Here is a 24,341-nt window from a genome sequence, read left to right on the forward strand (position 1 = left end):
AGGTATATTTGATACATACAAAAGATTATATAAAATACATACGTTAGTTATAAAGAGTCATGTAATGGAAAACTGACAACTCACCACCCAACTCAAGAAACAAAAACCAAGAACCTAACCGACCCCATCCTCTGGAGGGGGATGTTATGTATCATTCTACTGCTAAATGTTATGTATCATTTACTGCTTTTAAATATATAAAGTATATATAGTATATAAATACCCTACATATACATTAAGTATATATGTCATCACAAATTTAAATGAAATAATATATTGTTAGTTTTACGTACTTTTTTTTAATTTCTTGGGGTGACAATTGTTAGTAAAATTACATAGATTTCAGGTGTACAATTCTGTATTATGTCATCTATAAATCCCATTGTGTGTTCACCACCCAGAGTCAGTTCTCCTTCCATCACCATATATTTGATAGTTTTGCGTATTTTTGAACTCAATAACCATAGTAAGGCAATGCTGGAGTATGCAACTCTCCCCCTCCCCACCCAGCCAACCCCAGAATCAAGACATTCATTCCCCCATTTGCCGAGAGTGCTAGTTACTGAGGGCTCCCAGCTGCGTCCCTCTTCGGGTATTGTCCTTGGCCGAAGGGACTTGCTTTGCCCCCTCTACACAAGTAGCCTGAATCCAATGCCTCATTGATACAGGAATACAAAGGCTGGCCCATTTGTCTCAATTATGGACCTCTCTGAAAGGCCATCCTAGCCTCAGAGCTCCCCATGGGATATGCTGAGCCTTCATTACAACTGCATGGCAATTCAATTTCTCCCTCAGCTTAACCCCGCTTTCCTCCCTCCCTTACAGATGCTCCGCAGAGCACATCATAAATAAGTGCCTTCCAAGCAGATCTCAATCTCAGCATCTGTTCCCCGGGAAACCTGACTGTTTGGGGTTGAATAGTGTCCCCTCCAAAACACATGTTGACCTCCCGATCCCCGGGCACCTATGAATGTGAACGTGGCTTTACTTGGAAATTGAGTCTGCAGATGTAGGTAATCAAGTTAAAACGAGGTCATACTAAATCGGGGTGGGCTTTGAATCCAATTACTGTGTCCTTATGAGGAGAGGGCCTCAGACCAAGAGACAAAAGAAAGAAGGCCGTATGAGGGGCACAATATGGTGATGTAGCTACAAGCCGAAGAATGCTAAGGATTGCTGAAAACAACCAAAAGCTAGGAAGAAGCAAGAACGGCTTCTTCCCTGGAGCCTTCAGAGGGAGCCTGACCCTGCCCACACCTTGATTTTGGACGCTAGCCTCCAGAACTATTACAGCAACACTAAGGAACACATGCATGGACCTAAGACACATACTCGCGCAGTCTTCTGGGACGTGGGCTTTTTACTCATTGTAGTTCTCAGAATAAATCAAGTTGTTTACAGTTTCTCCATTTCTTTTTTCTTTAATATCAATATCTCATCAGAGACATATTAATAATATATATACAAAAAATTTTATTCTTTTTAAATGATTATGCCTTTGTTTTGGGGTACAGTCTTATTATATTTGTTTCATTTCTAATTTTTTGAGAAAATTTTCTATATATTAGGTTGGTGCAAAAGTAACTGCGGTTTTTGCAATTATTTTTAACCTTTTACACCACAATTACTTGTGTACCAACCTAATAAATTTTTTAATTCATTAGGTATCTTATCTTTGTACGTGTATATGTGTATGTTAGGCAGAATAATGATTCTCCCAAAAGTACGTGTATATGTGTATGTTAGGCAGAATAATGACTCTCCCAAAAAGATATCCATATCCTAACCACTGGAACCTGAGAATGTTACCTTATACGTATGACAACATATATGGTGGTCTGATTAAGGACCTTGAGATGGGGAGACTATCCAGGTAAGCCTCATCTAATTGCTCGGGTGCTTAAATTGGCGAACCTTTCCCAACTTTAGTCAGAAAGAGAGATGTGACTATGGAAGAATAGTCAGGAGATGAAATGCTTCCGACTTTGAAGACAGAAGAAGGGGTCCATGAGCCAAGTGACGTAGGCAGCTGAAAAAGGCAAGGAAACAAACTCTTCCCTAGAACTTCCGAAAGGAACACTTTGATTTTAGTCCGGTGAGTCCCATGTTGCAATTCTAACCTATAGAACTATCAGAAAATAAGTGTGTGTTGTTTTAAGCCACTAATTTGTGGCAATTTGTAATAGCAACAAAACTAATACTAATGGGGTGTGTGTGTGTGTGTGTGTGTGTGTGTGTGTGTCAGAAAGCACACCTGGCTCTGGTCCCTACTCTCCTCTCGTTTTTCACTACACTCAAGCCATAAGGGCCTCCTCTATACTCTTTAAAAAAACACCAAGGTCCATCCCACACCAATCATACTTTAAGCACTGTAAAGATCTGTTTGTCTTATTCACCAGTGTAGCCCTGGTACACACAGAGTTGGCTCTCAATAAGCATTCATTAAGTGAATTAATGGATTATTATTGGAGAAGGAAAAGCGTAAAAGTTAGTGGCTTATTTTTCAACTATCAGTTGAAAAATAAAATTATTCACAGTTTTAAAACTATATAGCATATCTGTTGGGTCTACTTTTTTCTGAAATGATAACTCCTGGATTTTTCCTTTATAGAACCAAGAACTGAAATTATATAACAATGGAAAGAAGCCGCACTTTATTGTTTCACTTAGCCCAGATCAATTTCTTTACTACTCACAGGCGGAAAAAGCAAGCCGTTAAAAATAGTATGTTAAAGCACGATTAATTGGTTCCTCTTTGTCATGCCATTCAGACTTGTCTGGGAGGCCTACCAACTTCATTGTCACCTCTTACTCAAGAGTAATTGGATTTTAGGAAAACTACCTCAAGTTACTCAGTTACAGGAGGCGTTGAAAAATCAGAATACTGGTTATACTTCTGTGAAACAGAAATTATTTAGTGAACCATGTCACATTATTTATATAGAGGATCTAAAATTTTCCTATCTCTAACCCCCTTCTAATTTTGCATTATGAGAATTTTAATAAGCCTCCCCAAAACGTTCTTTGAAACAAGATAACAGAGAGTGGAGAAATAAATAGCCTCCCTTTCCTAGCCCCCAGAGTATTGAGGGAACTGACAGAAGAGCGTGCTGTAAAGCTGAAGGGTTTAGGAAAGAAGAAAGAGCAGTATGACCAGAGTATAAGGGAAGTAGGGGAGGAAAGGGAATGAAGGAGGTGAGGTCTCAAGTGGCTAGTGGCTGCATACAACTCCCTCACCTCCTTGACCTACAATAAACTACATTAACTTCTCACTCCCACATCCATGTGTTGATCAGGGTTTGGCCAACATAGGGTGGCATCAGCTGGGCTTTCATCCAGGCCATGGGCTGGGCTCCTCTGCTCTGCTTTTCAATCCAAGTCAGAAAAATAACTCGAGGCAACTCATTATCATATATATTGCAAAATATTTCATCGATAGAATCTTCTTTTTCGGTAGTGTAAGGAAAAGAACAAGTGTTCGGTTGTGTGACCTTGGACAATTCTGCTATTTAGTTAGCTCACATGTAAAATAGGGATGGCAAATAATGTCTACCTTTCAAAGAAGATAGATGACAACCAAGAAACGTGAGGGACCCATTGGATTTTTATTTCCAGTGGATTGTTTGCTTCACTTCATCGTCAGGGATGGTAGTTATCATCATTAAACATTTTTCTTTGTCAGTTAGTTCTTCAGGTGGAAAAACGTATCTTATTTCCCGATGTTTGTTTTTCAACACCACCAAGCAATTAAATTAAATCTGACACTACCTACCTAAAGACAGCATCAAATCCCACAGGCTTAGTCCCACAAGTCCACGTTGTTACCTGTGCTTTTGACCAACTGGATCTTAATTGGAGGTTCCCCCGACTCCCTCCTTGAGTTTTATTCATTGGCTAGAGTGGCTCACAGAATTCAGGAAAAGTTTACTTACCAGCTTACCATTTTATTATAAAAGGCTACAATTCAGGGACAACCAGATGGAAGAGATGCATAGTAAAGTATGTGGGAAAGAGTGTGGGACTTTTGTGCCCTTTCCAAGCACACCACCCTCCCAGCACTTCCACGTGTTCATCGACCTGGGAGCTCCTGGAACCCCATACTACTGGAGGGCTCATTACATAGGCACATTTGATTAAACCATTGGCCACTGTCAATTGATTCAACTTCCCACCCCTTCCCCCTCTACTGAGGTGTGGGGAGGGGTGAGACTGAAAGTTCCAATCCTCCCATCATGGTTGGTACCCCATCCTTAGGAGCTTTCTAAAAGTCACCTCATTAACATAAACTCAGCAGTGGTTGAAAGGGGCTTGTTGTGAATAACATCTTTCATTTTTATGGCTCTCGAGCTATTTCAAGAACTGATTACAAAAGAGCAAATATTATAGCAAGTGATGCTCCCGTTGCTCTTTTTACTTAGGAATTTCCAAGGGTTTGGGGAGCTGTGAGCCAGGAACAACAGACGAAGAACAAATATATGTTTCTTATTATAAATCAAAACATCATGCACTTTTTAAATTTGCATTTTTTGAGGCTGAAATTTTCTTCATATGCTTATTTGCCATTCGTATATATATTCTTTTGCACACTGACTGTATCATTTGCTTACTGGTATATTTATCTTTTTCATAATGATTTGTAAAAGGTTATTACAAGGTTGGTTGTATAAGGTTATTAACCCTTTTCAAAATGCACTTAGCCTTTTATTATGGACAATTTCAAGCATATAAAAACATAGATAGAATAATATAATGAACTCCCACAAATAATAAACTTCCATAACTATCAATGCATGTCCACTCTTGTCTTAGCTATACTAATATCCACTTCCCCTCTCCTGAATTATTTTGAAGCAAATCCCAGAAAACATGTAATTTTATCTGTAAATATTTTAGCATGTATCTCTAAAATTATAATGGCTTTTTCTTTAAATATATTTTTTAAGAAGGGTGCAGCTCACAGTGGCCCATGTGGGGATGGAACGGGCAACCTTGGTGCTACTAGCACCACACTCTAACCAACTGAGCTAACCGGCCACCCCTAATGGCTCTTTTTAAACCATAATACCAGGGTGGCTGGTTAGCTCAGGTGTTTATAGAGTGTGGTGCTAGATTGCCAGGGTTCAATCCCCGCATGGGCCACTGTGAGCTGCACCCTCCTTTAATACTGTGTTTTTCCCAAAATAAGACCTAGCCGGACAATCAGCTCTAATGCATCTTTTGGAGCAAAAATTAATATAAGACCCGGTCTTATTTTACTATAAGACTGGGTATAATATAATATAATATATAATATAATACCGGGTCTTATATTAATTTTTGCCCCAAAAGATGCATTAGAGCTGATGGTCCAGCTAGGTCTTATTTTGGGGGAAACACGGTACCAGTATCCCACCTAAAAAATTAACAATAGTTCCTTTATACCATCAAATAGTCCCAAATTTTTAATTTTCTTATGTCCTTTAAAAAAAGGGTCTGTTTGTAATTGTTAATATGACAAATGTGCTTTCATTTGAAGCACCTCTCAATCAAGTATCCCTGGAAATCACACACCACATATCTTTTTTCTCTTTCAAACTTTCAAGCACATATACATAGAAGACTCATCAAGTAGAGAACATTTTGATGAACAGGAAAAGTGAACAAGAAAGCAGGATTACATGAAAAAATATGTTTACTTTGATTAAGTCAGCTGCAAAAATAGAGAACTAGCTAACAATGAAAAGAACTACTGGAAGTGAGTTGCTGAAAACATGTAAAATCAGTAACTAGACACACTACAAATAAAGAAATCATTAGAACATGTACAAACCAAGTCTATTTAGGAAACGACATTCCACTTTCTGAATACCACAGGGAGAAAAAAAGAATATGTGACTATCCTAAAGGTGAAATACATAGCTTCCTTCTTGGAGCATAACACAACAAACTGGTCTTGATTTATAGTTGGACATAATGGAAAAAACTGCTCATGGCTCCATCTAACACCTGTAGTAGATGAAATTCAGAGGGAAAAAAAAATGTGGGTGCAAATGACAATAGTTCTTTGACATCGATCATCTGGAAATAAAATTTGGAAACTCTAGTTTCAGTTGGGGAGAAACAAACTATATGCATGACACAAATAGTTATAGGGTTCTGTTTTCTATTCTCAATCCATCCACTGTCTCTTAGATATTCCCCCTTTAGAATGGTCTTATTTATAACTATATTCTGCATTGTATTATATGTGTATATCTGTTAATGAGGATGTGAATGAACACTCTCTCTGTAAGTTCTTTAACATGGATCTCTTTTTAGTCTGGTTTGTAGAGAGACCAAAGAACCCAGTTTTAATTTCCGTAAGTTCCTCATAAATAAGCTGCTCATACATCATTTCATGAATGAGATATTTTAATCATTTGGGAATTTTAAAGACTTCCTTCCAAAACCGAGAGTATTTCTTATTCATACAAAATGTTTAATAAACTGGGCTTTAATAAACATAAAAGACCCTGTTTGTAGAAACCCAGTTAATTGCACATTTGTAGTGAAAGCAACAACAAAAAAAATTTGTGGACAAGATTATAATTTTTAACTACAGGTTTTCAAGCATATATAAAACATAGTTTAAAATGTTTGAATACTACTACCAACAACATTTTTCTACTTTATTGTCAAAAAGTTAACTGACACTGGATGGCAGATGGCTCAGTTGGTTAGAGCGTGAGCTCTGAACAACAGAGTTGCCGTTTCAATTCCCACATGGGCTGTGCCCCCTGCAACTAAAGATTGAAAACGGCGACTGGACTTGGAGCTGAGCTGCACCCTCCACAACTAGTTTAAAGGACAACAACTTGGACCTGATGGGCCCTGGAGAAACATACTGTCTCCAAATATTCCCCAATAAAAATTTATATATATAAAAAAAGTTAACTGATACTGAAAAATATATCTGATTAATAGTTTTTTCTCCTGTTTAGGCACTTCCTTGCTGTTTCAGGGTCTGTCAGAATCGGAGGTACAATGTTGGAGATCTCTAAGTTAATCCATTTTTCTTTTAATCATGAAATGACAATTTCAGGACACAAAGATAGAGATGAATCAAAGGATTTCACAGGCTTTTTATTCCCCATTGAATCTATGTTCACACGCTATTCAGATGACCATTTTTACCTTCCCTGCTTCAAGGTGGGAATATTCAATAGTCCAAGTGTTCCTGAACTCCTGCTCTGGGACTGATCGGCCAGCAAAGGCGAAATTTTACATGCAGGCTATAGATGGGATGAGATATTCTGACTGCTTCCACATCCCAGGAAATGTATTGAGGGTACATTACAATATACTGTGACTGTTGAACAACTTTGCTCATGTTGAAATCTTATTTCAACTCTCTTCTGATTTGAGACACAAACACACAAGTGTCCTCTTATCTAATTTAGGGAGATAATAAATCCAAGCTAAGGGCATCAGTTTGGGGATTTGTAAATATTAGTCAATATCCCACAGGGTATATATAATCCCTGTTTTATAGTAAAAGGAAATGGAGAAGTTGGCCTACCTTGTTGCTAAAGAACGTTGGTCTAAAATTTTAATCTCTTCCACTTCCATTGAGAAGAAAAAAATACATAGGGAGGTAACAGATTTTCAGATCTCATTTGCATAATACCACAAAAATCCCACTCGCCCTTCATTTATCAGTGAGATAGTGAACAATTTTTTATTCTATTCATTGCTCATTTCAAAATAAAAAAGCAAAAAAAAACTAGAGTACATACTATATTGCAACCTACCTTTACTTAAACTAGTAAACATTTTTCCAAGTTATTTTTTCTATGTTTAATGGCTCGATAGATTCCATGTATGAATGTGTCATAGATAGATCAAAACAATATTCTATTCCTGAAACTGTAGGTGTTTTAAGTATTTAGCTATTCTAAATAATGCGGAAATGAACACTAGTATATTTTATGCGCATTTCTGATTATTTCTTTATATTTAATTCTTAGAAATGCAATACTGAGTTAAAGGCATCAATACTTTGTCTTTTTCTTAGTCTACTTTTTTGGGGATAATGTAAAATTCACAAATTTTCATTTTAGTGTGTAATGATTTTTGATCATGTTGTCAAACAAAAATGTTACCATGTAATATGAACCAAAAAAAGTGGGCGTGAAGGGGATGGGCTGTAATAAAGAAAAGCATCTATTTGCGCTAAAAGAGTTGCAACCTGGAAGACGCAGATTCAGGTGGCAACCCAAACTGCTTTGGAGAGAACAAAGAAAGGCAGGCTTGTAAAGGCAAAAGCACAAAATGGAATTCTTTCATGCAGATAGGGGATTGCCTTGGCTAGGTTCACAGGGCTTGGTTAGTCCTAATATCCAAACAAGGGAGGAAGTCAAGTCCATACGTCCACAGTTGTTGTTCCAGGATGTTTATGACTTGAGCTGAGTTTCGCAACAATTTAGCACTTGAAAAGAGTTGCATGAGTCTTCAGGTTTGCATGAGGTCTCTCACAGCCTGAGACTGTCTGGAGGCTTACAGTGATGGGGAGGAAGGCAAAGGAACTGCTGGAGGAAAGAGGACTAAGACAAGGGAGTTACAAGTCTAGGTGATGTGCTCAAGCAACAGGGCAGGGAGGCTCTGCATCTGGACTTTGAAGGGCAGCAGCAAAGCCTTGGGGCCCTTATGGCCCAGGGCTTATTTTATCTAGTCCCGGTAGATGTGTGGTTAGGTTTCCCAGAGTATACAAAGCAGGCAGGTTCTAAATGGCTAAAAATTCAGTTGGTCACGCTATTTATAAAATAATGGGAAGTATAAAAACTTGAGTTTGTATTTTGAGCTAAAAAGTCTCAATCCAAGAAATAAACTTGGAACCAATAAAACAGAGACCATCTTTGGCTCATTTATATATAGCAAAGGTTTTGCTCCTTCTTTTAACTAGGTTTTCAGTCTGCTTATCCAGTTCTAAGAGTTCTTTACATATCCTGAAGAGGAATCCTTCATGAGATGTGTTGAAAATATTTTTTCTCAGTTTATGGCTTACCTTTTCATTTTCTTAAGTGTCTTTCAATGAGGAGGTTTTTAATTTGGATGAAGTTGAATTTATCAATTTTCTTTTATGCTTCTTACTTTTGTGTCTTATCTAAGAAATCTTTGCATTACCCAAGATCACAAAAACTTTCCTCCTGTTTTCTTCTTGAAGTTTTATCTCTTATGTTTAGATTTATGACCTATTTCAGGTTAATCTTTGTATATAGCATGAGGCCAGGTAGAGGCTCATTATTTTGCATATGTAGATCCAACTGTTCCAGCACCATTTGTTGAAAAGATTGTCTTTTCCCTGCTGACTTACTTAGCCATTGTAAGTAACACTGCAATGAACATAGAAGTGCATACATCTTTTTGAATGAGTGTTTTTGTTTCCTTCAAATACCCAGAAGTGGAACTGCTGGATTGTACGACAGCTCTATTTTGAATTTTTTGAGGCACTTTTGTTGAAAATTATTTACAAGGTCAGACAATTAAGTTCGTGAACTCAACCTAAAAAAAGTGCTACATACTTCATTGCTGAATATCACTACGGTCACCTTCGAAGTACTCCCCTTGGGAAGCTATGCACAGACTTCAGCGCCTAGTCCACCCTTCAGTGCAATTTTGGAACTTTTTTCTGTTATGGCCATCAGAGCTGCCATCATATTACCCTTGATGTCCTGAATGTCATCAAAATGTCTTCCTTTCAATATTTCCTTTATCTTCTGGTAAAGAAAGAAGTCATTGTGGGCCAGATCAGGTGAGTAGGGAGGGTGTTCCAATACAGTTATTTGTTTACAGGCTAAAAACTCCTCATAGGCAGTACCATGTGAGCTGGTGCATTGTCATGATGCAAGAGCCATGAATTGTTGGCGACAAGTTCAGGTCGTTTTCGTCTAACTTTTTCATGCAGCCTTTTCAGCACTTCCAAATAGTAAATTTGGTTAACTGTTGTCCAGTTGGTACAAATTCATAATGAATTTTAAGAAAGGAAAAAAGTGTATTAAAATTGTAATACTTGATATAAACCGGTAACCAAAGAGGAATACAAGTCATGTGTATACATTTTTTTGGCATCCCTGGTATGTGCATATATATATGCCATGTTTCCCCGAAAATAAGACCTAGCTGGACAATCACCTCAAATGTGTCTTTTGGAGCAAAAATTAATATAAGATCTGTTATTATATTATTATATAAAACCCGTTATTGTAGTAAAATAAGACCATGTCTTATGTTAATTTTTGCTCCAAAAGACATATATATATACAATTAAATATTCACACACACACACACACACACAATTAAAATTACACTGTCTTTATTGCTGCAGTTTTAAAGTAAGTCTTAATATCAGGTAGTGTAACTCCTCTTTGTTCCTTTTGTCTTGGTTACTCCAGAGCCTTTGCATTTCCATATAAATTTTAGCTACAGCCTGTATAATTCTATTTTAAAAGGCTGCTAGTGTTTTATTTGGGGTTTCTTTGAATCTATAGATCAATTGAGATGAAATCTTGACCTTGAGTCTTTCAATCCATGAACATGGTATCTCTCTCATTATTTAGGTATTCTTTAGTTTCTTTCAGCAATGTTTTATAGTTTCCACATACAGGTCTTGCACATACTTTGTTAAAAATATCCCTAAGTGTTTTATGCTTACTGATGCTATTTACTTATTTCTAATCAGAACAACTAAAGTTCAGTATTCTGGTGTGTTCAAGGGTGCAGAAATTGAACCTTGGAGGAAACTTTTTTCCCCCACCTATGCTAATCTCCCCACGCCTTTGGCAAACATCAACTTCTTCCCTATATCTATGGTCCCTTTCTATTTTGTTTATCCATTTCCTTTGTTTTAGATTCCACATATAAGTGAAATCATACAGCATTTGTCTTTCTGTCTGACATTCACTTAGCATTAATACCCTCTAAGCCAATCCATGTTGTCACAAATGGCAAGATTTGTTTTATTGCGAATATTCCATTATATTACATAAATATATATATATATATTTGTGCATATATATATAAAACATATATATACATATATGAAAGGTTAGACAATTAAGTTCGTGAACTTTCCAATGTGTAAGTACATGGTGGAAAGTTTGCGAACTTAATTGTTCAACCTTCATGTATATATATTTGTGCATATATAAAATATATATATATATATACATATATATATATATATATAATTTCTTCAGATAAATAAATACCCAGTAGAACTGCTGGATTGTACGGTAGCTCTATTTTTATTTTTTTGAGGAATCTCCATAGTGTTTTCCATAGTGGCTGCACCAATTTAGTCCCATCAACAGTGCATGAGGGTTCCTTTTTCTCCACATCCTTTCCAGCACTTGTTATTGTTGATTTTTTTTTTCATGATAGCCATTCTGACAGGTGAGAGGTGATAGCTCACTGTGGTTTTGATTTGCATTTCACTGATGATTAGTGATGTTGAGCATCTTTTCGTATGTCTGTTGTCCATCTGTATTTCCTTTTTGGAGAAATGTCTTCAGGTCCTCTGTCCATTTTTTAATTGGATTATTTTTTTGGTGTTAAGTCATATGCATTACTTATATATTTTGGATAGTAACCCAAATGTATCATTTATGATTATCTTCGCCCTTTTGGTAGGTTATCTTTTCATTTTGTTAGTTTTCTTCACTGCACAAAACATTTTAATGTAGTCCCATGTTTATTTTTGTTGTTGCCCTGACCCGAGGAGACATATCCAAAAAGATATTGCTAAGACCGATGTCAGAGTTTACAGCCTATGTTTTCTTCTCGGAGTTTTTAAGTTTCAAGTCTTTAATCCATTATTTTTGTACGTGGTGTAAGAAAGAGGTCCAATTTCATTTTTTTGTTGTTGCATTTATCTGTCCAATTTTCTCAGCACCACTTATTGAAGAGACTGTCTTTACTCCATTGTATATCCTTGCATTCTTTGTCATAGATTGACCATATAAGTGAAGGTTTATTTCTGTGCTCTCTATTCTATTCCATTGATCTAGTCTTTCTATTCCACCTGTTTTTATGTCACAGTGATACTACTTAAATGGTGTTTATTTTCTTAACTACAACTTAAAATTGTTTATTGCTAGCACATGAGCATTTTTAAGGCTCTTGGTAAAAAAAAAAAAATGTTCTTTTTAAAGGTCATACCAATTTAGATATCTAACAAGATGTGAGAATACCTGTTTAACCACACTTTTGTTAAATACTAATCTTATCTAAACATTCTTTTCCAAGAGTGGCAGATTTTAAAAATAGTTCTATTATTTCAATGTACTTTCTTTGATTACTGGAGAATTATAATTTTGTCTTCTTGGGTCAAGGGAGTACTATGGGACCTCAGGCACAGAAAGTTTGATCACATGCCTCAGTTCATAGTGCACCATCATCATTGGCCTTTTAATTTAGTTTACCTCATTCCACACTACTTTTCTCTCTCCTTCTCTTTATGGGCAACTTTTTTCTTGTCCTTAGGAGACCATTCCAATGTGTTTAACATGTTTTTGAAATTTTCTTTCAAGACATTTTTGTGTCCATGTGCTTTAAATGTACACAAATGGTGTTATTATAGATTCCATTTTTTTATTACTTTCACTAAACACTTTTTCAAATACATGCATATGTGGTAGATATACGTAGTCCTTTGCTTCTAACTAATGTATAAGTACCATATGTATGCCTCCACCATATTTTACTTATCCACCCCCCCACTCAGTGATTAAGACCACCATGTTGACTCTAAGCTTCTGCTACCAAAACAATGCGATCAGTATCCTCATATTTGCTCCTTCAGAGACCTTTTTTAGATTCCATATACCCTTGAGGACATATACCCAGAAATACTTTAATATCTGTATTTGTTAAACTAAATTCTACCAAATTGCTCTCCAGAACGGCTCCAACACTTTACACATTCAGCAACAGTACATGAGGGTTCCTACCCGCCCGCCATCCCCATCAAAACTTGACATTATCCATTTTCCTAATTTTTCTTAGTCTACTCGGTATAAAGAGATATTTTATTGTGGCTTTAATCTGAACCTCTCTGATTACTAGTAAGTTTGAGCATATCTTTCTATGTTGTTAGCCTGTTCATAACCTTGTGCATTTTTCTACTGGGGCTCTTCTTTTTTGTTTGATGATCTGGGCATTCCTTGTTGTACCGCAGATACTAGTCCCTTGTCAGATTTAGACATGCAAATACATTCTCCTATACTGCCATCTATTATAAATTATGAAATTTTTTCCCAGTATTTTTTCCATTATCTGTTGATACATACATAACAAAGCACCCAAAACCTCCGAAGTTTAAAACAAATCACTTTATTTTGCTCATGATTTTATAGGTCAAAAATTCCAAAATAAACAAAAATGTCATTTAAGTTCTAGAACCACACAAACACACTGAGGGAAAAAACTCAACAAAAAGAAAAATAAGGAAGGCAGAGGACAAAGCAAAATGATCTCAAGATTCTCTGCACCCTTAAGCTATAGATAGAATCCTTTAGGTGGCAGGATATATGCACATGATCTTGTTTTATTTCTAATGGAAATTAATGTATTTTAATCTAGATACAGTATTTTGAAGTAACTGTTGGTTTGCTGTCGTGCCCATAAAAATCATTAACACTCAATCTAAAAAATAGGGCCCAGCAGAGCAGATATAATGCATTGTGTCCTAGAAATATATGTAGGAAAAATCAGAAAATAAAACTCATCATTGACAGGCATCAAAAAATTTTAAGGACTTTTCCTCTTTCTCCCAGAAACTTTATCCTTCAGTAAGGTGGAGGTGAAGGAGTAGAGATACACCTGATGTTTAAGAGTACTGCAATCTAAAAACAAATGTATTAAATTTAAGAAAACAAAATACATAAGCAAGTACACAAGGTACAATCAACAATTCTTCCTCTTCAAATTGAAAAATAAGGGCCAAGTTCTGAATGGGTGATTTTTTGTTTTGCATATGCAGTGCTACCACTCACAAATGTTCAGATTCAGAAATGCATTAATAAAAATGCTTACTTTCAGCAATGTGGAGAGTTATCTATAGGGAAACAAAATTAGAAAGGACTTGAGTAAAAGCCTCATACAGACCTTCCTACCCAACCCCCTCCTCCAAGTTTTTCCAAATTTTGGCTATAATCTAAAATGAAAACTTTAATTTTTTATTATCTTCCAAATTCTATAATTTGGAGGTAAATTTGTGTTTCTTTTTTGAATGAACACCAGAACCAAAGGCTTTCATTTATAACACCTAGGGCAAGAGAGTAACCCTGTCGTGTCATTTCTGTTTCATCGAAACCATGCAGCCTAAATTTTTTTTTTTTAGCCTAAATTTCAAAAAGACAGCTTTTGACATAACCATCAAATATATATATATACAACTTCAGGAATCATCTTCTCCAAAGGTAGTGGATCTTACATTTTTTTCTGAAACTACACTTGACTTTATGTATTACAAAAAACATTTTACACCCCCAGCAGAAATGAAGTGATGGAGGTGGAAAGCAAAGTACCAAATAAAGGCTGCAGGGAGTAAATGTTAGAGATTCTTGGGTGTAAAACTTCACCATTTCCTGGAGAGATGTGTTTACTCATAAATGCCCAGAAAAGTTCTTTGCAAATACAGAGGTAAGTTTATCTTTAAACTTATCAACTAAGTATCCATCCGCTTAAAGCACCTTCTAATGAAGGATTTGTTCTACTTAAGTCAGAGGTAACTTGGCAATTAAAAATTTATACATCTTCTTTCAAAGCAAAATGTGGTTATGGTTGGTTTTGAATGATTCGGAATGACTACAAATCTACAAATTCTAGCCATCCAGTTTTCCTAAGATACAAACAAACTCAACAGTATTTTAACACATCACCAAACAATAACAAATATGCACAACATAGAACACTTTAAAATAGGTTTCCCAACCTTTTTTTAATTGGCAAATTAGTTAATATTCTAAGACACATTGGGGTCAGGTCAGAGGGAAGGAAATACTTTCCTAAGACCTGACTAGCATGCCAGCAATATTAGTCTATCAATCTATACCCGAAATCACATTCAGCAGGAACACACATATAAACCTTTTCCAGTTTTGCTAACTTCAAATAGTCAAGTACCACACAAACTCAGACAAGAGGGGAATTATGAACCTAGTTCATCACAAAACATCAAAGGGCCTTAATGATACATGAACGCAGTCCAATGAAATGACACACAAACAGGTTTTCTATGTTCTAACGTACCAAGAAAAAAATGGAACATAATTTTTTTTCACTTCCTCTATAAATCAATCATCACGTGGTCCGCCCCAAATTAAAAATTGATAGTTGATTTCCAAAACCATTCTGGTACCTTATTTAAAATCCCCTACTTCAGCAAACTTGAGTAGAAAACCACTTTCTAGACGCCAGTTCTACTTGCAGGGGAAAAAAGCCTTTAAATAGTATTGTCTGAGAAATGGCTTTTCATGAGCAGTAAGGTCTCAAGTTACAGACAACCATACTGTTGAAATAAGGCATAGTTTAAACAGTTGTTGATGGTGTCAGAAAAGTGAAGTCCAAGTTTGTACAGGCAGGTAAGACAAGTACTGACCTGCTTGGCAATCTGGTGTTATCCTGAGATTCTGCACCCGGTTACATGTCAGTACAGTGTCTCACTTTGCCTCACCTTGAGAGAGTACCCAGTAACAAAGATCAAAGTGTCCCAATATGCAGAACAACTCCGTGAGCCAAGACTAAGGTGACACAGCTAAAAGTAAACCCGATTTTCATAAAAGTACCCAAACAACTTCACAGCACCACAGAAGCCCAAGGGGCTTGCTCCCTAGAATTAAAGGTACTTGTGATGCTGGCATTTGTTTTAAATCCATTTTTGCACACATCTTTCTACAAACAACTGCAAAACAGCCTTCTGGAGGCTCCAAAGTTTTAAGAACACATCCAAGTTAACAGAAAAACATCTCACAATTGCCTGACACCACCTCAGCGTTAGCAAACAAGGGCAAGGGTCACCACATTGCAAGAGAAAGCGAAATCACACACTCACCGACACGCTCATAACTCATGCAATTTCTCAAGCCTAAAACAAGACAGACCAACACCCAGGATACTGCTATCGACACCTTCCCAAATCCCAGCTCTTGCATAAATCCCGCCAGACCCAAGAAAACGAGCCCAACTAACCCCAAATAGGGTCGTGAACACGAACAACTACATGGACAGAATCGAACGCTGTAAAAAAGGGGGGAGGGGCGCAAGACCCAAAACTAAAACAAAATAAAGCACACCGCAAAACGTTCAGGTGCTGGCCACCCAGATATTTCGAAGGTAGAAGGCCAGACGGCCAGGGTCCATCAGGATGGGGCCCCTCAGCGAGCCCATGGCCGCCAGAGAGGCCCCCTTGCCAACCTAGCGATAGCAGGCCGCAACATTAACCCATCAGGCCGCTCGACCACTTCCCAGGCACGCAATTAACAGGTCCTCGACACCGTGGGGGCTGCTGGCCTTCTAACGGCACAGAAAGCCCCCCAAAGCCGTCGGAATGAAAGAAGCCCTCTACTCCTGTCCCAGCGGCGGCCATTACAGCAAGAAAGCAAACTTTTACGACAACTCCCACAATGCCCGTGGCCTACAACTCCCAGCGTGCACCGGGCGGCGCCTTGATTAACCCTGTCGTGGCGCCAGAACTGGCAAGCCTTGCTCCTCTCCCCCCTCCCAACGCCCAATTGTTGCTTTTACTTTCACCCTCACTATCCGAAACTAACTTTGCAAATTTTGTCAGACAGTTACAGTTATGCTATCTCGCCGCCTTCCTTTATCACACAAAGAACCTCAGCTGCCCAGAAAATTATCTCTGACAGAGTACTATTTGTTATCTCCAGAGCACTCCTCCTAGTCCCAAATGTTTGTCATTTAAAGAGTACATTTAACTTCAATTAATCTTCCCCTTCGCCTTTATAATTTTCTGGCATTTTTGTAAATTATTATAGCTCAGAGATTTTGGTACTCAGTATTATTAATTTAAAATCTGTTTTCTAAGTTCTTGGAATCAACAGAGAGAAAGACTATTCTGTATCTGATAATGTCCTACATCTCTCCATTTTATAAGACAAATTTCCTCAAATATATTGATTCGGAAAATTCATGCAACTCCAAATAAGTTCTAATAAGAAAAATTAGTTATAGGCAACATATCTTTTTAATTTCAAGTCAAATTTTTAGAGGGAAAATTCTATTGTGCCAACATACTTTGCTTTCCCTTTCTCCCCTCTACTGATAGAAAGATGATCAGAAATAGCATATGCTGCTGCTTTATTCCTTTCTGACTTTAAAATATCAGCAAACAACAAGTAAATAAACATTTTAATATAATTTGAAAATTAAACTAAGGGCCATTCTTTCAGAAAACTGCACAATCACATATTTTACTCATGAAAGAATTCCTTTAAAGTCTCTCTCATTTTAATTAAAAATAAGTTTTAAAATTCGTTTCTTTTAAATACATTGCCCATAATTTCAGGAAAAATGACAATCACATTTAGAGATCACTATATCATCAATATAAGTTAAATGTCTACGATGTACTTACACAAACTGTAACTTGCTTAGATGTATAACTGACTGACAGACAAAATAATTGTTTGCTATTTGATGCATGCATTAAAACAACTGGCATTCTCCCAAAATATCTGCTATTTTTCTCATATCCAAATATAAAATAAAATGTACACAATGCCTAATTTTTCCACAGAAATATTTTGCCATTTGAAAGAGCACTCAAAATGTATCATGAATTTCAAATCATAAAACTCAGAAATCCTAATACACACACGAAACCCAAAACCTTTGTTGGAAAGATACATCTTAAGCAAAATTTTGTTTTAAATGTGTCCCTTAATTTTACATTTAGCTTATTAGTAAATTTTTGATCTAGTAACGTACAATGAGAAAATACTTCTCCATCATCTATTTTTTCACTCTGTTACATAGTATGTAGTTTCATTAGCAATTAAGATAAATGTTATATACCAAGGCACAAAAAATTATATATACACATACATTTTGTATTTTAGTTCGTTATACTATTTTAGCTTCTGTATTTTTCTAATTTTCATTTAACACTTTAGTTATAATTTAGCTGGGCAAAGTTCCATTTTTCCCCTCTATTTTTTAATAGCTGTCCGACCATAAAAATTAAATGTATGTTTTACATATTATTCTCCTGATGTTAAAATATATGATTCATAAGAATGGCTTAAAAACAAGTCAGAAATGAAACTGATCTCCTCATATATTTATTACATGCTCACAACTCTCTTCTCAGTGCTATGAGATTATATTTTCCATTAGGTTAGCCATTTTTTCTTTTATTTTATCCTTCAAAATATAATGTTTAAAAACTGATATATTGAAGGGCTTTATTTAAGGATTACATTAGAAATATTTTTTAAATTTTTTTCAGATTAGAATAATTCTTCTTTTAAAAATAATTTAGAAATTTACTGTATCCTAATTAAGTAATTTAAGTAAGTCTTAACCTATATGCTTAATATTAAATATGAATGTCTGTATAAGGAGAAAACAAAATTCTTCTAGAAATAAATTCTTCAAATTCATACAAAAAACTTTGTATTTTTCTTGCAAAGTTTTTAGATTCTATTTAACCACATGAATTTTTACATGTATTTCTTAAAAACCTAAACCTCTGTATTTTGGTTTTTAAAAGTATTCATATGTACCTGTATTAATGTTTTTAAAATTAGGAGAAATCTTGTTTACTCTTGAGAATATATGTTAATAGAAGACAAACATTGTAATCTATTTCTTTTTCCAAATGTGGTATTAGTGACAAAGCTAGAATGCACAAATTTGCATATCTTACAACAGATTCTATGTATAATTTCTGTAACTACTTTCTTTTAACTTCATAAAATAGTTCAAAGCATCTCTAAATATTTAGACGTTTTAATTGTATTTTTAGTTTATCTGCTTTAAACCATCTGATTTTCAAATACGTAATTTATAATGTTCATGCAAGAAAACTGCACTAAATTACTGCCAAAAATAGAATGAGTTGCTAATATTATAATATGCTGAAAAAGTTAGTTCCTTTTCTTTTCTGACATTACCAGGATGACCCAAACAAAAACTGAAAAGAGGTCACACACAAAGGACAGTTTCTTGCCTGATTAAGCAAATTGTTTATATTTACATTAGGACCCTCCAAAATAATATTTTCCTAGCATATAATTATATCCCAGAGTTTAAGCTTCTCTGTTACTGCCCAAATCTTAATGAACTTTAATTCACGGGCCTGTTTTTATAGCAGTGACCAATCTTTCAAATTTATCAGCATAGTCTTTTTTTTATTATCACATATGTTTACATTTATGTTTAAGAATATTCTCACATCTGAAAAATCTCTAGTTCTTGATTTTGCTAAATATAATTTTAATTTTGTTATGTCTTAAACACTTAGAAAAAATGGATGATGGGAATACTATTATTATGTCAGTCTATTAGTAAAAAAAAAAGGGTCTTGTTTTTTTCTCCAAGAAATTTATCTTTCTAAATGAAAAATTTCCAATTAATTTTATTTAACTTCAAAATCTGGCTTTCTGTCACCTTCATAATGTTTTACATCAGTTAGGATAAATAAAACTTAAGTATATGTTACTTCTCTTCTCTAACTGAAACGCTCTCTTTTCAATAGATGGATAAATAACAGAAAACATTTCCTTACCTAAAGATGAGAAGTTTCACCTTTAAAAGTATTTCCCAGAGTCTTCAGGAGATAAAAGTTTTGACATATTCCTATAAAAATGAAAAAGATACAGGTTAATAATTATGATCACATCTCTGAAAAAAAAATCATAATATTGCATGATGGATATTTGAATTTTTTTAGTCCTAATTTTAGACAACAAGACTTAAATATACTAAGTTAAATCAAGTCTGCCAATTAAAAAATCATCCTGTTTTAAATTTCATCACAGAACCATGACAAGGTAGTCATTTCTTATATCCAGTTGCTCTGCATTTTATTCTGCCATTGACATATCTTGTGGGTCTTATTTATGACTCAATAGCTTTAACACTCTTTCAATATATTTAAGTCATTAACAATCCTTATCTGTTTTAAGATGTATTCTAATACATAATGCCTGTTTTATAGTTTTTTTTAGTCTTAATTTTCAATGAACATGTGAATGAAAAAATCTAAACCCTAAACTTTCTAACTTTCAAGGCTTTTCTAGCTTCAAATCAATTTCCTCAAAAATAAAGAGACATTTAAAACACTACATACTCTAAGATGGAAACACTAAATACTTTGAGACAGAGTAAGATATAGGCTGAATTTTTAAAAATGAATATCCTGCTCGCCCCTCTCCCTCTTTCTGCTCATAATTTTCTCTCCATTTTAAAGCAGGTTTACATTCATTAACTCACATGCCATCTCTCCACAGAAAAATTATCTTCTGCTTAGAAAAATTTCAGATTCCTTACATTTTCCCTAATTTCACAGAAGGATCTACTATTTCAAACTCTAAAAGAAGGAAATGAGTATTAAATATGATTTTACCCCCAAATTTCTTTTCCTAGACTTGTTTTCTAGTTCTTCCCTCTATATGATTTCAGTATACCTCACTTAGCTTTTTTTTTTCCAGCACCCCAAGAGTTGCTTAACATTCCTTTCCCCAACATTTGAAGGCATAGTCTGTTTTGTGTGAGTGTGCGTGTTTTGATACATATATCAGAGTCTGGCTATTGTTACCTCTCCATACTCCAAACAAATATTTTCATTCTCCACCAGGGACCTATGGGCTTTCATTCACCAGACCCTAGCTATTTCCTGTTCTTCACCAGGACACCCCATTTGGGGTTCGCATATGGATGAATAAAGTTGGAGACTTTGGTGACTTAGAACCACAAGGAAGAATGCCAACCAAAGAAATCACCATTCACATCATGGAAAGTATCTTGCTCATAACTAACCTTGAAGCTTTAGAACAACTTAGAGCCTATAAAATTCACACGCATGAGCACTAAAAAATTCCTTTTCCTCAGGTCACTCTTGGGTACTTCCTATTTTCTAAGCCATTTTTTCAAAGGATGTGACCTTTCTGGTACCAACAATTTTGCAAGTGCAAAGTGGAGGTTGCTTTCGCAGGTAGGAGAGTTGGCTATTCAACGGGCCCAACCAATTCCTAGGGCCGAAGCAACGTGACCTATTAGGTTTTTATCCAGACTCAAAGCTTGAGTTCTGCCTCTCATTTCACCTTGTCATGTGCTCCTGAAGGACTGAAGATAAGCACATAACTACGCTGTACCTCAGTTTCTTCATCTCTAACTTGATTCCATTACCCAACACAAGAGGATGCTGAGGTGGGAGCAGCCAGGATAGTCAAGATCAAAAGGCAAAAAGAAGAAAGACTTGAACTAACATGGCAGCTATTCCTCAGCTGTACCCATTTCCCTGAAGCCTTTCTCCTAGCAATCGAGGTGGCCTGTGATATTGGGCAAGGTTGAGGGGTATAATATGCAGACCCTCCGATGTCCCAAAACCCTGCAACAATGCAGACAATAATATGATCAGAAATAACAGCAATTTTTTTTAAATTAAAAGAAGTGCCAAACTAAAAGTCTCTTTCTAAAACAGTGACATGGTAGGTAAATGCTTTCTATAAACAATAATACACAAGCGGGTTCAGAGCTATTTAAACCTATCTTTCATTCAGCCTCCATGCTGTTGGCTTCTTTTTCTCCATGTAAACAGACAATCTAGTCCTTATTCAGCAACTCAACGCTATTGTAACCAGGGAGGAAGCACACTGGGGAACCTTGAAACCCCTTGGAGGAACTCCCTCCAACCCAACCCTGGCTTCAAGAATTGTAAAGGAAACCCAGCAAGGCATTTTTAGTGTTCCAAAAGAGGATTCCTGCCCCCTTCCCTGCTTAGAACGCACACCAAATTAATCTGACTCATTAGTTCCTATTGAGACACTCCGTTATTTAAAAGAGAGCACTAAGCATAAACTTAGTTAAAAGTTTTTTTTCTTTTTCTGCCAAGATGTAGTCAACAGATTAACAGTAACAGATAAACAGTTTACCAGTTTCAACACCAGCTGGATTGATTCTTCATTTGCTGGAACCATCAATGCTGCCAAACTCTTCCCCCAAACTTCCTTTCCATCTTAGGAAACCAAATTCCTAGAAATAATGAAAAACAAAAAAAGAATTTTCTTTTAAACATTAACTACAAATCCAGCCTAACAATGTTTAGCATAAAATTAAGTCCCTCTCTCTCTCTCTCTCTCTCTCTCTCTCTCTACTTCTTCTCCTTCCCTCCCTCTTTTAATTAATTTGAGAAAATCCACTGCCTTCTCTACTCTGCTTTCCTACCTGGGCATCACTCTAAAACGGAAGGAACGTCCTCTTTCCCTTCATCCTTATTTGAAATCCCTCTTTAGGCACCCCACATGTTTCCTTGGCTTCACTGTACTACGATACTGGCCAAATTTCATCAAAGTCTATATCCTCATAGAAACTGTAAAATGTAAAATGAGGGGGTTGTGCAGGACTGTCTCCAAGGTCCCATTTAGCTCTAACATTCTATGTGTGTCTATGATGATCCAGAGAAACTGGAATAACTCCATGGAAGCACCCAAATTTGGGCCTCATTTCTGTACGTGTCACGGCTGTCACTGTGTTTCTGTACACTTTTTGCTGAATTACAATATAACACACATTTTTCTGCCTTTTGAGGCCAACAATCCCCTCTTTGCTCTGCTTTTCAACCTAATTCCTTTCTTTCTCTGAGAAGCCATTCTGTCTCACCGATAATGGTAACCTCATTCTTTATATCAAAATCATCATACCACCAGCAGCCTTTTCCTGACCTAATCTCTTAATACTGTAATACGTTCTTCTAAGTAAAACAATAGCGTCTACTTACCCAATCCCTACCATCGTGATTCTCCTCCTCATTTATAATATTTACTGAGAACTTCCTAGTTGACAGACACTGTTCTAAGCCCACTGCACATTTAATCCGAACAACCTTATAATGCAGATTCTATTATCACCCCCATTTTACAGATGAAGAAATTGAGGCAAACAGAGGTTAAGTCAGTTTCCCAAGGTGTATTCCTCATGAGTGAAGGATCCAAGTCTGAAAGCCACACATTATGGGTAGAAAGTTTGCACCCTTAACCACCATGATGCACTGCCTCTCTGATTAAATGAATTCCATGGGCCCTCCCAATTCTAAAATTCCCCCATCACCCAGCACTAGATTATCTCAGAATATTTAATCTCCTAACTGATGAATTAGGCGTAATCAGAATACCTACTTTATGGAGCTGTGATGAGAATTAAGGAAATGTACTGTAAAACATTCAAAACAGTGCCTGCCACAGAGTAAAAAGTCTGAAGAAAGGTCAGCAATTATTTAATGAGAACTCTCTTAATTTGTAGGTGAAGACACTGCGTCAGTACTTAGGGGAAAACAAGGACTGGAACTTAGAAACAGAACCCCTTAACGCTTTTTTAAAATACCATTTATTAATAATGCAGCGCTAAATTCAGAGACACATCTATATTTCAGACTTTAAAATAGTCCTCATCTTATGTTTTCCAGTCCAGGGCTTTGTCTGTTGAACCCCACTCCTTCTCTTGTTGAAAGACAAATTTCAAGGAATCAAGGACTCTGGATTTGTCCACCTGCTCCTCTGGCACTCAGCTGGGCTTTGCTACTAGTAAATCAACAACATCTGTTTTTGGAAGAGCAAGCTGATTGGAGGCTTTCTGTCTATTAAAAATCACCTCCATGTTGAGTATAGGTTGAAAATCTTTTCCAATGGTGATACTGATTTGGTGAAATGTATTTCTCACCAGAGACCCCATACTTCAAAATGAGCCCATCTTATATGTATTAATTGAAAAATAAATAGGTGTTTAAAAGGAAAGGTTTTCTTCCCTTTATAAACAAATCTGGGGCAAGGGTTGTGAAGGTAATGTTTATGTTTTTAAATCAATGTGATATATCAAATGTCATGATAACAGTAGACTTGGGCATGCGTTTGTGTACAGAAAGAATCAAAGCACCGAAAGTCAACCCAGGTGGAGCTGAGTTCTCCCAGAATTTTACAATAGAAACAATCCTTTCACTATGGAAGGTATATTTTCTTTCCATGGCCTCTTGGCAATAAATAAATAAATAAACACACATTTTGTGGTAAACAAATGCTATACTAACATCAAAAAAAGTATTACGTTACTTGGGTAGAACATAACTACTGTAGCGATAACTATTCAAA

At 36.0% G+C, this 24,341-nt stretch overlaps 1 long non-coding RNA gene across 5 annotated transcripts in view; it reads right to left on the reverse strand.

Moving 5' to 3' along the window:
• Nucleotides 1-24,341, reverse strand: part of LOC117029840 (uncharacterized) — a 103,284-nt gene that overhangs the window by 1,455 nt on the left and 77,488 nt on the right. For all 5 annotated transcript variants that reach the window (XR_004424307.1, XR_004424303.1, XR_004424305.1 and 2 more), the window contains 2 exons: nt 22,134-22,233; nt 19,766-19,836 (listed from right to left, as the gene is read on the reverse strand). This is a non-coding gene — a long non-coding RNA (uncharacterized LOC117029840). The remainder of the gene's footprint in view (nt 1-19,765; nt 19,837-22,133; nt 22,234-24,341) is intronic.

Source organism: Rhinolophus ferrumequinum, chromosome 11 (assembly GCF_004115265.2).
Source record: "Rhinolophus ferrumequinum isolate MPI-CBG mRhiFer1 chromosome 11, mRhiFer1_v1.p, whole genome shotgun sequence".
NCBI classification, from domain to species: domain Eukaryota; kingdom Metazoa; phylum Chordata; class Mammalia; order Chiroptera; family Rhinolophidae; genus Rhinolophus; species Rhinolophus ferrumequinum.